The sequence below is a fragment of the Saccostrea echinata genome, unplaced genomic scaffold (assembly GCF_033153115.1).
Source record: "Saccostrea echinata isolate AGI-Se365-2 ecotype Australia unplaced genomic scaffold, CSIRO_AGI_Sech_v1 ptg000057l, whole genome shotgun sequence".
NCBI classification, from domain to species: domain Eukaryota; kingdom Metazoa; phylum Mollusca; class Bivalvia; order Ostreida; family Ostreidae; genus Saccostrea; species Saccostrea echinata.
The window spans coordinates 5492138-5510474 of record NW_026889806.1 but is presented as its reverse complement, the minus strand read 5'-3'; the positions used below and the strand labels follow the sequence as shown (position 1 = coordinate 5510474).

Genomic DNA, 18337 nt, shown 5'->3' with positions numbered 1-18337 from the left:
TAAGAGGCGATCAAAGTTTTACATAGGAATACATAAGAAAAATCTATAAAAATCTTCTTCTCGAGAACAGCAAAGCTGTGATTGGTCATATTTATGCTTTTCAATACTGAACTTATTAATTTTCTTCTTTTTTCTAGCCAAAGTGCTCACGTGAGCGATGTGGCCCCTGGACCTCTTGTTAAAGTATACATGTACTTGTTTTAGATGACCGCTGGTGAGATCTACCCCGTGTATTTCCCTATCATTCCTACAGAGACTGGAGATCTTAGGATCAATATCACCGTCATCTCTACAGGTCCTAGTGATGCTGTCATCAGATATCTTAAAGTGAAGGTCAGCTTTTCACCTTTACAGGGGGAGGGGGAGACACATGCATTTTTATTTTTCATGTTTTTAAGGCACATGTTAATGAATCTTTGCATATGTTTCAATCACTAACGAAACTTAAAAATGTGTACTTATGTTCTCTCAGCACACAAATTTTGTAAGTCGAATTTAAGGAGCAAGATTTTATTATTGTATTCTACCCAATAGACAGAAAATTGTGTTAACATAAAGCTACAATTCTGTAGGTCTGATTACATTTTTATGTTTTCTGTTATATAAAATAAAATTTAAATTGTATCAATTAGCCAGAAGGAGTGGAAAAGAAGTTAAACAGCGCCATGTTGATAAAAACTCATAATACCGACATATTCTTAGAAGATGTCGAGTTACCCTTTCCACAAAACACTGTGGTTGGATCAAGGCGTATTAGAGCATCAATTGTCGGTATGGTTTTACGATTGGAAGAGGTCCTTTGTAGATTTGGAGATTGAAACTTTTATTCTTAATTTTAATGTATTTCATTAGTGAATTATCAGATGTTCAATTTTATTTTATCTATATATCTGATGATTTTTGATTCATCACAGAAAATATCTTTGTCTGAGATAAAACTACGAAAATATCTTTGTCTGAGATAAAACTACGAATAAGGTAAAAGCTTTATATCCTCATGTTGCATTTTGCTCAGCACGTGACAGAACTACACGTACAAGCTTTCTCTGTGTTTGTGTGCTGCTTACACCAGGATACATCTCATTATTGAATAAAAACATCTTCTGTTGAATCAGTTATCAAGTAAAAATGTAAATATAAGGGAAAACTTTCTGGCGATAATCAATCAGTTTGCTCGCTTGATAATTTATGTAAAAACACCTTCGGCGTTTATGAAAATTATGAAGCAAGTAAACTATTTGATCACATTATAAAACCAAACAACTAGACATATATTCCTTAATTAAAGCCCATCTTTTAATGAAAAATATTATTTTCAAGTCCAGTTATATGAGAAATCTTAGCACATTTACAATTCTTTCAAAATAGAATTTTATTTCATTTAGGTAATGTGATAGGTGTATCTGTCCAAGATCTAGACAGGCTACTGAAAATGCCACAGGGAACCGGAGAAGAGAATATGCGGAACTTTGCTCCCAATATCTTTGTGCTAAAATACCTCAATATCACGAATAAGCTTACACCACAACTTGAGAAGAGAGCTAGAGAATACATCATTAAAGGTACATTTTTAGAATGCCATCTGCTTTATGTTTCTTTTAGCCGTGTCCGCATTGCAGTATGGTATAGGATGTATCATTGTTGAAGATATAATGTTTAAAACCTTTAAATTTTTGCGCTTATTATTATTATCGTTTTAGGTTATCTGCAGGAAATGTTGTACTCCCATGATGATGGGTCATACAGTGCTTTTGGAAGAAGTGACAAGTCGGGCAGCACCTGGTAAGATAATTAAATCAAGTTGCCTTCCTTGGATTGATTTGATAATCTGATTCAATGTTATTACAAGGTCATTCATTATCAAATTAAGTATTTATGCTATTACAAAAATTTTATGAAACAGCTTTATTTTTCTGGAAAATCATCAATAATAAACAGAGAACTTGCTAGATATTGTAAATAAGAATACATGCCTGTATTAATGATGTTACAGGTTGACTGCTTTTGTTGTGAAGTCGTTCTCTCAGGCTTCTGATTTCATCACCATTGATGAGAATGCCGTAAAGAAAGCCGTAACGCGGCTTGTCTCTCAACAGAACGAAATTGGAACCTTTAGAGAACCTGGCAGAGTTTTACTTAAGGAGATGCAGGTACAACTAGGGGTACATCTAAAAGTGCCTGATGACAGATTTATTTTATTATATCCTCACTTTCTAAAGAAAGTTCGGGTATATTGCTGTTACCTTGCTTTGTCCGTTCGCCCGTCCGTCTGTCACATTTCTTTTTCCACAAACTCTTACGGTTTAAGCAGTAACCACGTGATTTTTTGGAATATGATAGGTGGTGGCCTGCTGATGTACCTTTTAAGTTCTAGCAAAATCAGCTTTCGGAAGATGATTGCTGGTGTCCTGTAGATGTGTAATAAGATTTTGGAATTTTTATTTTTACCTAAGGTGTCAAATGGGGGTCGAAAATTACATTTTTTCTACAAAAAAATTTAGTTCCCAGAACTCCTCTTACATTTTAAACGGTAGCCAAATCATCTTTTGGAAGATTATTGCTAGCGTCCTGTAGATGTACAGTAAGGTTTCAAAATTTTCTTTTTCCACCCTGGAGGTCAAATGGGGTCGAAAAACGTTTTTCTGCCCAAAAAACCCTGATTCCCAGAATTCCTCTGACATTTTTAGCAGTAGCCAAATTATTTTTTTTTTTGAAGTTGAATTGTGATGTTCCTGTAGATGTGCAATAAGGTTTAAGAATTTTCATTTTCACCCTAAGGGTCAAATGATAGTTGAAAAACTACGTTTTTCTACCATAAAAACCCTGGTTTCCAGAATTCCTTTTGCATTTTACGCAATAGCCATATTATCTTTTGAAAGATGATTGCTGGTGTCAAGTAGGTTTAGAATAAGGTTTTGGAATTTTCATTTTCACTTTTGAGGTGAAATTCCAAATTCGGGTGTTCAGTGCATTGTGGCATGCAGCAATAATAAATTTGCTTTAAGGTTTGGAATCTGAACCATTTTAAAGATATTTGAACAATTATTAAATGAGATGGGTTATATGACCCCAACCAGCAATATTTGCCCAACAGAACACTTTAAGTATTATTAATCAGAAGAATCAGAAGAGACTGTAGATCTACTGTAGGGTAGGAACAATATATCAATATATTGATTCTGTGTGATTATATGATGCATATCGATACGTAAATGTAGAAATATAAATATGTGGAAATAATCATGGCAAACTTTTCAGACTTATTTCTTCTTTGTTTACCTAACATTTTGGGTGCAATATTTGAAATAAATTTGCTTAATATTACTATAAATATATATGAAATACATAAAACCACTTTTGTTTAATAATTCTGCTTTACAACAGATATATGCCTTCCATAAATAAATCACAGTGTATTCTTATTTGTTAAGAAATATTTTGTTCATTTCAATACAAGATTTTATTACCCATTAAAAATATCCTGAACATATCGTGACACAAATATCATGAAATGTATCGATATAGAAGAATTTGAATCATCCCAGCCCTACTCTACTGGTGTGCACTTATAAAAAAGATGTATCTTTGTGATTTGTGTTTTGAAAGAATTTTTAAAAACATCTATTTTAGTTACCATGGCAACATATTTTTAAAAATCAAAATCCGATATATGATTATGTATCTTGGTGTAGTCTACTTGAATACCAAGTCTTAATAAAATCAGACCAAAACTGTTCAAGGATTAACATTTCGATTGATTTTCCAGTCGGTTGAGCGCTCGCTTCGTGATCGGAAGATCATGTGTTCGAATCATGGCCACGACTGACCTAAGTCGATAAAAAAATAGGTAGCAACTGTTTCTTCGCCAAGCGCTAGGCACTTTGAAGTGAAAGTTGCGGGTCTTTCGGATGAGACCTTAAAAACCGAGGCCCCATGTCATGGTAGGTGTTGGCATGATAAAGAACCCTCGCTGCTTGATGGCCCTGAGTGGCGAGTAAAGGTCTAAATTTGAAGCCCTTCACCGGTATATGGTGAAATCTCTATATGAGTGAAAAATTCTCGAACGGGACGTAAAACAACATACAGTCAATCAATCAATCGATTGATTTTCAAAGAAATTCCTTTATTTAGTAACCATGGTATTTCCCTTTCTCAAAATCAAAAACTTTTGTAAAGAATTATCTATCTTACTGTAGTCTACTTCTACTCCAAGTAGCATTTTGAAAAATTTAAAAATGCTTATAGTTTAATTTACCACGGCAATCTGTTCATTGAAATCGAAAACCGATGGGAAAAAAATTGTATCTTAGTATGGTGTACTTGTGTACCAAGTCTTATTTTTGAAATCGGACCAAAACTGTTGGAGGAGTAGTATTTTGAATACATTTCATTGAAATTCTACTTTTAGTAGCCACGGCAACATTGTGCGTCGAAATCAAAAGCCGATAAACACTGTATTTTGTATGTTATTATAGTCTAATTGTCACCAAGTCTTATTGAAAATGAACTAAGACTGAAGAAGAAGTAGTAGTTTGAATGAATTTCACAAAAATATCTATTTTTAGTTATCATGGCAATACTTTTCATTGTAATCAATTGCAAAGACCGATATACAGAACGATGTATCGTAGTATAGTCTACTTGTGCATCAAGTCTTAATGAAATCGGATCAAAACTGTAGATGGAGTAGAGTTCTGAAAGAGCAAATTTGATTCTACACTATGTAATAAACTTTCACATAAGTTTCAACCTTTTTTGCCCAGTGGTTCTTGAGAAGATTTAGGGTATGTTTCCTATACAGTAAAACATGCTTATAACAAACACGCTTATAATGAATTGGCACTTACAGCAAAGTGATTTTCATTCAACATGACTTAAAAATACATTGTAAACTGAAGGGATATAACAAATTACGCTTATAACGATGCAAAAAGGCCCATCCCTGGCACTTCGTTATAAGGGCGTTTTACTGTACATAAAACTTTGATCGCCTATTATGGCCTCACCCTACCCCTGCAAGTCACGATTTGGACAAACTTGAATCTACACTATGTAATGCAGATTCAAATAAGTTAAAACCTTTCTGGCCAAGCTGTTGTTGAGAATAAGATTTTTGAAATACGCCATTAAATTTTCACTCATTCTTATCTCCTCTTGAAAGACGGTTTGACCCTGCAGTTTAAATTGGCCCCGCGTTCTTGAGAAGAAGATGAAATTATAAAAAAAATAAATTATGATGAAAAAACATGTTTTACACGTTGTTGTACAAAAGAAATGTTTTACTTGAGAAAAAATATTCTTTGTGTTTCTAAATATTGCATCACACCTCTAGTGTGTTTCTTGTTATTTTAACTAAGATGATGATCATTTAATCAGCTTTGAACAGGCCTATGTATAATAAATTATACCCTGAGGGGAATGTTTACCTGTCTTCAACAAGTCAGTTGATTGTTCACAGTGAGTACTTTTCAAACATAATTTGGTACATTTCTGCCTACTTAAAATATGTAGACTGTCATGAATTTTCTAAGTATTTAAGTCAGGAATTTGCATGTTCTTAAGCATTATAGGAGTTCCATGTGAAATTTGTAACAGATCGTGGGCAAAGACATGGTTGTGTCCCTTTGAAATTAGATGTACATGTAGATCAATGACAAGATTGTGAGTAAACTTATATTTTTTACATTTCTGGGAGGGATATCATTCTAGCTGCAGTTTTGATTACACAGTGTAAAATCCTAAAAAGTTAATCAATATAAAGAAAAAATTGTCTTATAATTCCATTTTAATTTTTTGCTCATGTCAATAAGAGAGAAAGGGGAGGAGAAAGAGACTAACCCAGGTATTGAACCCCATGCATAAACTGTAAAAACTTGTGATTGCAAATGATTGAAAGAAGACACAATATTTGAAAAGCAATTTCTTCATGCGCTGTTTTTCAGAACAGCTCAAAGCTGTAAATTTAAAATTTATATCATGCCAACATAGTATGCTTTTTATCCATGTTGATAAAACTGCACATTTTTTTGAAGTGTTATATTATAGCTAAACCAAGGTGTTATGAATAGCAAAATTGAGCTATACCGGTATAGCTAGTTCAACTAAAGAGTTAAATCAATTTTTAGAGATTGTGCAAGATCTTTTTAACTCTTAACCATTCTTAAAATATTAATATCACCATTCCTGATTCAAGGCAGAGCTAGTCATATGACCAAAACGTCCATAGTCTATTGATTTAATAAACATTTCGTCGCCTGAGAACCATACTGTTTTATGTGTGGTATAGAATTAAACATGTCTCAGTGTGAGAGAATTCTGAAGGGAAATGTAAATATCTACAATATTTTTCTCTATCATTGGCTACATCGGTAGACCCTAATTCGTTTGAACGTGAAATCAGATCAATTTTCTCTGACTGTCAATTTAACATCTATCGAAAATGAATCTAGAAGAAGCTTTGTTGTTACTTGACCACTTATGTGAAAATGACATTTCAAACAATCAGACATATGAAGTTGACCCTTTTATAGCTTTGGCCTCTGATGGGACGTATCCTCCTAACAGCCAGGATGCACATTCAGCAGATCCAGTTCTAGACTTGAATCCTGACTTTCCTATTTCTAGTACACTTGATAGCAATAATAATTCCTTGGAAATCGAGGAGCCTGAAAAGTTATTTGATAGTCTTGGGATGAAAGTTCTACTGAAGATCCTAATGATCCTGATTTTAGTATCAATGAAGAGACGGGTGATTCATCAGATGGTGAGGACAACTTGGGTGCATCTGAGTTTGCAAAGAGTTTTACTTATGTACTCTTGATATAAGTCAAAGAAGAATAGACAAGGCAGTCAGAAATGAGTTTACTGACAAGAGGGGTAAACACACAAAGTCACAAATCACAGATAATGTAAAAACTTTCATAAGGGAACATATAGAGTTCTTCCCGAGGATATGCCCCCACACTATTGTAGAGCATCTTCATCAAAGGAATATCTTGCTACAGATCTGAACCTGGCAAAGATGTACAATCTTTATGTTGAGAAGTGCACTGAAAAAGACATGGTACCTGTGAAGTCTCATGTTTATCGCAATGTCTTCAACACAGAGTTTAACATAGGATTTCATGGTTCAAAAAAACAATAGATGCGACCAATGTATGGAGTACGAGGCTCAGACAGACGCAAACAGAGTCACAAGAATACTACAAGGAAAGTTTGAAGAACACCAAAGGGATAAAGTTGAAACAAGAGAAGAAAGAGAAAATGATAGGAAATCAGAAAGCAAAACAGAGGCCTTTATTTGTTTCGATTTACAGAATGTCATTACTTTTCCTAGAGCAAACATATCCAGTTTTTTGCTACAAAAGAAAGCTGAACGTTTACAACTTAACTGCCCATTGTTCGCTTGACAAGAAAGCATGCCATGCTACATGGGCTGAATGTATTGCAGGCAGGGATGCAAATGAGATAGCAAGTGCTCTACTAGTCATCCTTGGTGCTGTTTTAAAGGATCACCCATTAGTTGACACAATAATCCTTTGGTCAGATTCCTGCGTTCCACAGAATCGTAATTCTTTAATGTCACTTGCCTTGAAAACTTTCATGTCGCAGAATCCTAATGTCAAAAAGAAAGTTCAGTAAGATGTACTCCTGGACATTCTTCCATACAGGAGATGGACAACATTCACAGTCCCCTAGAAGGGCTTTAAAATATCTGAAATCTACAGTCCTGTCAGTTGTTATGAGTATTGAAAAGCATCAGGCCTAAGCATTCAATGTTATACAACTACAAAAATTACATTTCTACAATTTTCAGAAAATCTCAACAACTTTGAAATTTAGTTATGTGCCATACTCAAAGGTGAAGCAGCTTGAGTATGTGTTAGAAAAACCTTTCCATGTGCTATTCAAGATGTCATTTGCAGACTCAGAGTACACAGAGGTATCCATCAGATGACAAAGTACACGAAGTAAGGATCCTTGCCTCAATGTTTGTCTTCCAGTGCCAAAAAAAAATCAACAAAGAAACCTGTTAAGTCCAACGAAAAGAAAACAGATTTTACATCAATGTTAAAATTTATGTCTCTTCAAGATCGCGAATTCTTTGAGATATTTTATAAATTGAAAAGAAAATGAAATAAAAACACAGTAAAAAGAACTTGAAAATGTTAAAATGACAATAAATTAAATATGTGGAAATGAACAATGTTTCTATAATAACATTATATTAATTTTTTTGTATTATTGATTAGTTCAAATTTATTTTGTAAAATATGATTCGTGTTTCTATAAAGACAAGATTTTACAATTTGTTTTGTATATTTTAAATCTAATGTTCAGTAAGACAACTCGGTGTTTTATGTATTAAAGTTTTTTTTTTACTTCAAGATTTTGTGTTGATTTCCTAGTTAAAAGCCAAAATATCAATCAATATATAGAAATTTTCTCCAATAAGTACGACTACGATTTTTTAACCTTAAAAGTGAGAAAGAAGACAAAACATTGAAAACTTTATTAGCTTTAGAATTTTTAGATTGATACATCATGAACTGTCCACAGTCTATGTTTTATCTCTAAATGTATTTTCTATTTTCATGTTTATCACAGAACCAGTATGTGCTATTTCCAAACTCATCATATCTCTCACCAAAAAATCAAAAGGCTTAGGCTAGAATGTTCTATTTCCAAATAAAAGACTCCAGATTTCAATTATTTGGAATACATGTAAGCAATTAGCGTGCAAATTTTAAAGGATTACCTTCTCAACAGAATCATTTTCAATAGTTAGGGTTACGAACTTTGAGGTCATTTTTCACAAAATAAAAAATTTGGTTATAGAACAGTATGGTTCTCAGGCGACGATTTATGTTGTGAGAGGGTCAGTAAATAATGATGACAAGTGAGAAATGAGGTTAGTATTCACAAATTTTAAGAGTTTTTCAAATTTAATTAAGTTTTCCTCCATTTTCAAGATATATGATCATTTGAAGTTTCAGGGGGTGGGGATGACATCCGGGATGTCATGACCCCATATATCGATACTATTTAATGTGCCATAATTCAAAGATTGCTTAGGGGAGTTTGATTTAATGAAAGCTATTTGATTGTTTCCGATTCCAGAGAGTGAAATGACCCCCAGGAACTTGCTTCAATGTATAACCTACAGGTGGCATCCAATGATCTTCGACCCTTTTCAAACTATAGGCCCCTACAATATGTAACCATGCATTTGCGTTTCAGATTATTTTACCCCATTCTATACTTAAACTTTTAATATTATAAATCATAATGTACTTACCACCTATTATAGGTACAATTAACTTCACAAAATAACAATCCATTAAAAACACACTATGAATTCCTCCTGGTAATATTGTATACACCGTGTGCAATTCAGTAATGTTAAATTAAAACTAATATTCGTAGTGTACATGACGTAGTTTCAACGCCAGGCGTGGGTCTAGAAATTTTCCAAAAAAGTGTACATGTGTAAAATTTATAATATAATTACATACGATTTTTTTTATCACAAAACTTGGTATTACCTATTTCAAATATGACAGAAAAACATGGGGGTTGTATTTGACAAAGTTGATCGGGTGTGGACTTGGAAAGGGTTTTTCCTACCCAAATACTGATGAAAATTTGCACAATTCTATCATTTCCGAAAGTTGTCAGTTTGGCATCTATTATTTTTTTTTAAGTTCATCAAGATACTATGCATTAAAATGAAAATTGTGTTGTTTTGACAATAAATTCAGCAAGTTCCAATTAAGGGTCAACAATAAACACCCACCCCAACTTTTTTTTTTTTTTTTTTTTTTTTTTACAAAATACTTCTTTCAAAAATTCTCTCTTAAACAGAGACTTTACATCATTAAATTCTATAATGTCAGACTGGTAATGAATTTAGTGTGTGAAATACTTACATAAGAGGCCCATAGGCCACATGATTACCTCAGGTGCTTGATTTAACAAATACATGTATATATTTTATGTAAATTATAGAATTAGTATGGCTTCTTCCCTAGTTACAAAAATATGAAGAAGAGTACATTTAGAGGCAAACACTTATTGCGGGTATTACTGTCTCTTGACAGCATCTAGTTATTTTAGGTTTTGAAAATCTCTGCTTATAAATCCAGAAAATGTTACAAGTGATTTTTTTTAAATAGTGACAGTTTAATTTTACTTAAGGCATGGGTGTTAAAAAGAATAAACTCTGAACTGAAAAATATTTGCCATCTTTGGATTTATATCATTTCTAATTAATATAGAAACCCCCAACCGAATCATCTGAAAATATTTTAAAAAACTTTCAAATTTTCAGGGTGGTTCAGCAGGAGGGGAAAAAACTCCTCTCACAGCTTTCACTTTGATCGCTCTCAAAGAAGCCGAGGTCATTTCAGGAGTAAGTTACTGTATACAGTTTTTTACTTTTTGACAATAAATATTAAATGATTTTCAGTCATAGTAAGATCAAAATAAAACTTTTATCATATATCACGTTTGATATTTTTTACATAAAATTCCATGACAACTAAATTTAAATAAAATTATTAAATAAAAGTATAGCTACAATAATTTTCATATATATATTTCCTAAAAATTTGTACAGTTTTAGTTTGTGTTTGCAGGTATCTGAGCTGACAGGTAGAGCAATACAAAAAGCAAGGACGTACCTGGAAGGTGAAATAGATCTAATGGAGGATGTATACGAACTTGCCCTTGTTGGATACGCTCTCCAGATCACGAACAGTCCAAGAGTCAAAGAAGTTATTAACAAACTCAGTGCTAAGGCTACTTTCAAAGGCATGAAATTTGTAATATTTCATTTCAAATTTTACACAAATAGTTAAAAATATTCCTTTATTAGTAAGGATAAGATGGAATTCCTTACCAGCTCCCTCACCAGCTTCATTTTATTTTACATCAGATGGACATAAATATTGGTCCAAACCAGAGACGGGCATTCAGTGGAAGGAATGGGCTCCTCCTAAAGACCAGGCCAAGGCTGTTGATATAGAAACAACTGCATATGCTCTTTTGGGACTCATAGTGAATAAAGATTTAGGAGGTGAACTACCTGTTCTCAAGTGGATCACCTCCCAGCATAATCCACGAAGAGGATTTGTGTCAACACAGGTTGGGTTATCTTTTACGTTATTAATATTTTCATTAACTTAGTTATTGTTGGAACTATTTTATGATGTGATATCTGGTAAATTTTTGTAATTTGTATAGTGTACGAAAGGATATACCTTTCAAATCAAGAAAATTAGATAACTTTTAGACATTATTTCATTTTTTTTTGAAGGACACTGTTATTGCTCTCCAAGGATTAGTTGAATTGGCTTCTATGATACACAGTCCAAACATTAACATGCGTGTAACACTGACTAGTAAATCTCCAGGTGTACCATTCCAGCAAAATGTCACAATCACCGAAGACAATGTTCTCGTCCTTCAAACAATAGATGTATGTACTTGTAAATTGCAAAACTTTCTATAATGTCAGGAATTCTAATTAAATTTTATCACTATAAAAATACTTTATTTATAATTTTTTATACAGGATGATGAAATTATTCTACTTTTTATTTTAAATTCCAGATTCCTATGGATGTTACAAAGCTTAGTGTCACAGCTCAAGGATCTGGGATACCATTGGCAGAGGTAGGGAAAATATTACAATTCAAGTTAACAGACAGAGATAGGGAAAATGTTACAACAGTTCTAATTTACAGACAGAGGTATGGAAAATGTTACAACAGTTGAAGTTAATAGACAGAGTTAGGAACTATGAAGATAACGAACAGTAATCAATCTCAAAAGTCCACTGAAACAATACGGATTTGGAGCAGAGCAAACAAGGAACAAAAATATCAGAGGTGGGATCAGGTGTAATGGAGGAGTAAGCATCCCCTCTCGACCCGTCACACCCGCCGTGTGCTCATTGTTAATGATCGGGCAAACGTAAAAATCTGTAGACAAATCAGTGTTAAACGAATAGCCTTACAATCAGTATGGATAACATCAGCCAGCATTCCACTTGATGATAGATTGTATTAGCTCACAAGTGATTGTATCGACCGCAGAACTTGTGAATGGAATGTTGACTTTAAAAGAGACTGTTGATATACCCTTGTTTCATCAACTTGTTTGTAAATAGCTTGCCTCGTTTTAGAAATTTTATAAATGATATATGTATTGAGTTTCATATATGATTATTAAATATTTACATCCACTGAATATTTTCTCCTTTTTGTCTTAAAATAACGAATGTTGTTAATTTTACAAAAAATGTAAACTTTTAAACTAAATTGATTCGGTTTTTCATATTATCTGTATGAAAGATTTTTCAAAATGTGTCAAAGGTCATCTGTTTCAAGTTTCTTAAATCAGTTTTATGTCAAGATTGATAATACATTTCACGTCCTGTGAACCATCTTATGTGAATAACTCGTACATATAAAAATATAACCAAATAAATGAATTTCTTCGTATGCTTATACAGGGAACAACGTGTGCAATCGTTGCAGTATTTAGGGGAAAAAAAACACTACTACAACAATTCTACAAAAACATGTCCAATTAAGAAATCTTTTTATGTCGATCACAACTTACCGTTGTAATATAACTATTATTTTTAAGATAAACTTCAACTCTAAGACTTAACATACCACACATGGTTTTGTATATATTAAGATATATATATATATATATATATATATATATATATATATATATATATATATATATATATATATATATATATATATATATATATATATATATATATATATATATAAATAGATAGATAGAGAGAGAGAGAGAGAGAGAGAGAGAGAGAGAGAGAGAGAGATAGATAGATAGATAGATAAAGTTTTGGTATGAACACAATAAAATGTTTAAAAACGTATTACTGCAAATCTTATGTCGCTTTATTCATTTACAAATTTCAAAATTAAATTTCCAGTCGTATAAGCGTTCCTAATAGATTGCAAGGAATGTTAAGGATGACATTTACTCAGAGGACAAAAAAAATCCACTGATAAAAATGAAAAACCACCTACTGTACATTGTAGACCTATGATTGTAGTGATATTATTCAATTTCAAATAACTATGTCAATGACCTACTCTTTATGGCCCCTGAGTACTTACAATGTATCATGAAATAACTAAAATTTTACACTATGATCAATATCTTCTTCATCAATAGAATATGTGAGAAAACTCTTCAAATTATGAAATAAAATGGAAATTGGAAAAGTCTTGCTAAATATACATAAACAACTAGAGTTTGAGCAGTAAACTTCTTGAGTATTCCAGCCAGAATTTCCTCTGTCATTTTTTTTTTTATTTTTACCCATTTTTAATCTATTATTACAAAAATCTGCATGATAGGAACTTTAAACCATTTAGAGCCTCAGTTTACTTTTATTGCCATCACTCTGCTGGTATGATAATTATGTGAGTTCAATGATCAAAATCTTGAGATATGTTTTGATTGTATTTTTGATATTAGTTATTGCATGTCATTTAATTATTTGAAACAATATATGAGCTATATCACACAATATCTGCAAAATGTTGTGAAAAAAAAACAAATAGAATCTTAACTTTCAGAATAATCATGAAAGAAGAAAAAAAATGTGGAAAAATTAAAAAAAAAATTAGTCCTAACTTCCTCTGCATCACAATAAATTTACATATGATGTTGCATATTTTCTTCAAGAAGTACGAAATCGAATTTTAACACTGATGTTCATTTATTACATTGTCATTTTGTCCCTTTAGAGCTTCCTTTGGTTTAAGTTATTGTTCTTTATAGCAATCCGTTTCTATCATCTAAAACCCCGAGTATACGGCATCCTTAAAGGAAAGTTTTTTTTCATATAAAAAGAAACAAAGAAATGCATGTATCTTCTTTCAGACGAAATCACAAGTTCTCGCTGAAAATCTGTTGACTTCCGTAACGATTTTACTTAAAATTACACGCAGAGAATGTAGATTTCACAAAGAATTGAAATTTATCTGAAAGTGATCATGGAACATAATATCATCGATTCTAGTTGCAAGTCAGCTACTTTAGATCATTTCATTTTCATTACATAAAAAATGAATTAGACAAAACATTTGTCTCTCTTTAAGATTTAACTGTCGTAACGGTAATTCAGGAATGTTTTAGCATTATAGGATACAAATTCTTACTATTTTGGGAGCGAAATACTTCATACTTTTGATTAACATCTGAAAACAAGCGTTAATTTTATCTATTGCCGAGAATTTCAACTTTTATCGGTGGAAATTGATTTCTGTAACGAATTTCTTCCGTAACGATATTTTTCTCGAAATTTTAACTAAATATTGGATTCATGCGAGACTTCAAAAATCATACTTTAACATTCTATACTGAACATCAGAAAACGAAAAAATGTTCAAATTCAGCCTTTTCTTAAAAGTAATAAGACCTGTTCAAACATTAACTTACCTAACATAACCTTAACCAATGGCATATTGATATTGTTTTTAAAAGTTAACAATACCAGATTTGTGGATAATTATTTTATAATATAAATATGTAACAATCGATATTCCAAAGTGTCATCGTTCTATACTTGCTCAATTTAGATGTGGTGTGTTACCTATAAGAATAGAAACAGGACGGTATAAGGGGGAGGCTTTATCTGATAGACTCTGTACTCTATGTTCTTCAAATAGTGTAGAAGATGAATGCCACTTTTTGCTTCATAGTACATCATATTCAAATTTTAGAGCAATCTTTTTTACCAGTTTTGGATTGAAACCAACTTCATTTGATATCAATATGTCAGATTTAGACAAAACCAAATTTCTTTTAGTAAATTTCCCAAGACAAATCGGAAAATTCATATACTCAGCATATACTTACAGACAGTCTATTTTTTATAATAAGCGCAATGCGTACTATCACAGTATTCTTATTGAATCTTATATTGTTAAAAGTGACATATAGGCCCGATGGGCCGGGTGTTTAAATTCTTATTATATGTATATTTGTTGACAGTTGTTGTAATTGTACATAACATATGTCACTGTAATAAACCATTTACTTACTTACTTATTTTTTCAAGTGCACTGTTATGTCCCTTATATTAGTGAATTGTGTTCGAACTGTTATTTGAGACAATTATTTTGATCATGTTAAATACCCTAAATTGATCCTTTTAGCTACATAAACCAATTTTCGACTATGTGTTTTTTCTACAATGTGAAATTGTTCCTTCCCTTGTGTATACAACAAAGTATTTTATTCCTTGATTATCTTTACAGATATCTACTTATTTCAATACTGATGATGAAATAGCAGTGTCTTCCTTTGGTGTTAATGTGACACTAACTGATGAAACAACTAAAGGCTTTACGGTGAACATTTGTGGAAGGTACTATTCATTATAAAGCTGATGTCAGTATTTCGATACTAAAAAAATATCTTTCTGTTATATTGTCATGTAAAATATGATTGGTTTAAAAACATATGTTAAAAAGTACAGTTACCCTATACCGCGTGCGTAAACAACGCCCTCCCGGTATCTTTGCATAGCAACGGTTAACAATTCATGACAAAGGTTAACAGTATAAATATTGTTAGCTGCGCAGAATGTTTGCGTGGACTGTTCACTGTGCCTTTTTTCTTTTAAATGCACTCTGAAAACATACTATACTTAATATATATGTATTACAAAAAAATATCTATTACTTCACCTCGGTCAGCAGTGGTTTTCGAGAGATAATAATGTCACATATTACCCTAAAAATTGTAATATTTTTATAGTGTCAAACTTTAACTTTTTTTTTCGAAGATGGATGAAAGAAGGTAATTCTGGAATGTCTATGATGGATATCGGAATACTCTCTGGAATGACCCCTGATTTGGATACACTCGATACATCTAAAGCCCCCATGTATAAACGTAATGAGATGGGATATAGGAAATTGTCCTTATATTTTGATGAGGTATGTGTCTTGTAATATATTTTATTAGTTTACAAATAAACAAGAATGATGTTAATTTTAATGAAGAAATTATCATTGAGAATTAGCATAGAGAATTAAATAATATTTTATTACTAGTTTGATCGCCATACTCAGTGTACCTCTGTATACATGGTCAATACAGATAAAGTAGCAGAGAAGCAGCCCTCTGTCATTAAACTCTATGATTATTACGAACCTAGTAAGTGGTGTTCTCAATTTGTATAAATATTTTTTCAATGAGAGAATAAAGCTTCCGAGTATTCTATAGAATCTATTGTTGATAAATAAACAGTTAAAATTTAATGTATTATAAATTTCTAGTCCATGCATCTTTTCTTTAAAGCAAACCAAGCTACCACCTTCTACACATCAAAAGTTTTGGCGGATTCAGGTCTGTGATGTTTGTGGAACAGAGTGCTTCTGTACTGCTAAGGTTGAACTTAGATTCTCTTTACATTAACTAACTGCAGTCATTTACCTAGCCAAGTAGAATGATGGGATGATAAGATAGACTTTAGATACTTTTCACATAAACTGATTACAGTCATTTACCTAGCAAAGTGGAATGCAATAATGATATAAGGACATATTTGTATTTTCATTAAAATACCTTGTGTAGAAAGTAATTGAAATCAATTCTTAGCCACTTTTTTTTAATTTTAGCCTTAGCAGTAAGGGATACCTATGATCAAGTTGAATTAGTATCACTAAAATACTAGTGACATATCCATGAAATTTTAACCCTGACTGAGAATAGTAACATTCTCTTCTCATCAAACTAATGAGTAGTTCTGCTGTACCATGTGCTGTTTCTTCTCTGTTACATATGAAACTATTTAAGATGTTTACTGATTCGAACTATGAATAAAAATATTTTTGTATTATCATGTTTTTGAGTGTTACTATATCTTAAACAGTTTCTTTGATTACATTTGCAAATTAGTGAATTATATGGAAGCGTATATTAGAATTCAAACTTCAATGTTTTCCAACTTAAAAGTTGAATTTTCCAGCTTTAAAAATGGTAATTCCAACAATAAAGAATAATTTTCTTTCTTCAACTTTGATTTCGACTTCACGCGTTTTATCATGTATATGTTTGCTCTTCCGTACTGAAGATATCGTGCTGTTCTTCCACTGCAATGGAAGTAAATGATGAACTTAAGAAATATTCAGAATTTTCTATTAAGCCTTCTTAATCACTACTGCAAGTTAAGTTGATATTATATCTTGCTAAACAATGTTATTTGGTGAACATGGCGTTATGACGAGCAATAGCTCTGCTAGGCATATTCCAATATGCGCGCTAGTGCATCATGGAAAATATTCCAGCACAGCAAATGCTATTTATAATGCCATGTTCATTGAATATCGTTGCTTATTACTTATATTTGCATTCCATAATATCATCAAAAATGACAATGGGGAGGCTGACTGTGATTTATGCACTTACTTGTCATAAATAAGAAATTCTTGATTAAAATAATCAGCAGATTTACCTGATCAATTCACTTGATATTACTCAACATCCATTTTAAGATCTGTTTGTATGTCTTATTTACCAAATTCTTGTAGCTACATGCATTTCACTCGCCATATATTTCATAAACAGAATGATGCCATCATTCAAAGTATTTTCCAGTGTGACAATAACTATAGCAAAAGAAAAGAATCTTCTGTTATTATGTAATTTTTTGCTTGCTTTACATTTAAATTTAAATACTTAGAAAATAATGTACAGTTCACATCATGTCATTTACTGTAACATCATTTCGCTAAGTTAGAACTACACATACCTTCATGAAGAGTTATCTTTCCTTTAAAGTGTAAAATTATACATTTAAATCTTTTGACATGTCTTTCAATTGTAAATATTTTATTGTTCAATTTTGAACATTGCTTAGAATTAATTTTTAAAGCTTTGAAATAATGGTTATCAAATTTCTTATTATTATTGTTGTTGGACAGTTTGCCTAACAAAATATTCTAACAAGGCAGGAGCTTCAAGTGGCTTGACAGCTTGTCTTTGATTCCTCATGCGAATGTTCAGAAGTTTATAATTCTCATCAAAGATAGTAAAACTGCCAAATTAGAAGAATTTATTTTTGCCCTACCAATTCTCTAGAACACAGGAGTTTCATAGGACTTCGCTCTCTGGGCCTTAGACTCCCTGCCTATATATTTGGCTGGCGCCCCTCTAACTTCAAATCCTGGATCCGCTCCTTACTATAATCTTAATAGCCAATGTACGCCAACTACAAGTTTCTTATGTTTTCTTGGGATAACTTGTAGACATCAATCCTGAAATGTGATCA

The 18337-nt window shown here is 32.0% G+C and overlaps 1 pseudogene; it reads left to right on the top strand.

Annotated features, from left to right (window-relative positions):
- The first annotated feature begins 204 nt into the window (after nt 1–204).
- On the top strand, nt 205–16482 carry LOC133174081 (CD109 antigen-like; annotated as a pseudogene).
- Nucleotides 16483–18337: the final 1855 nt, after the last annotated feature.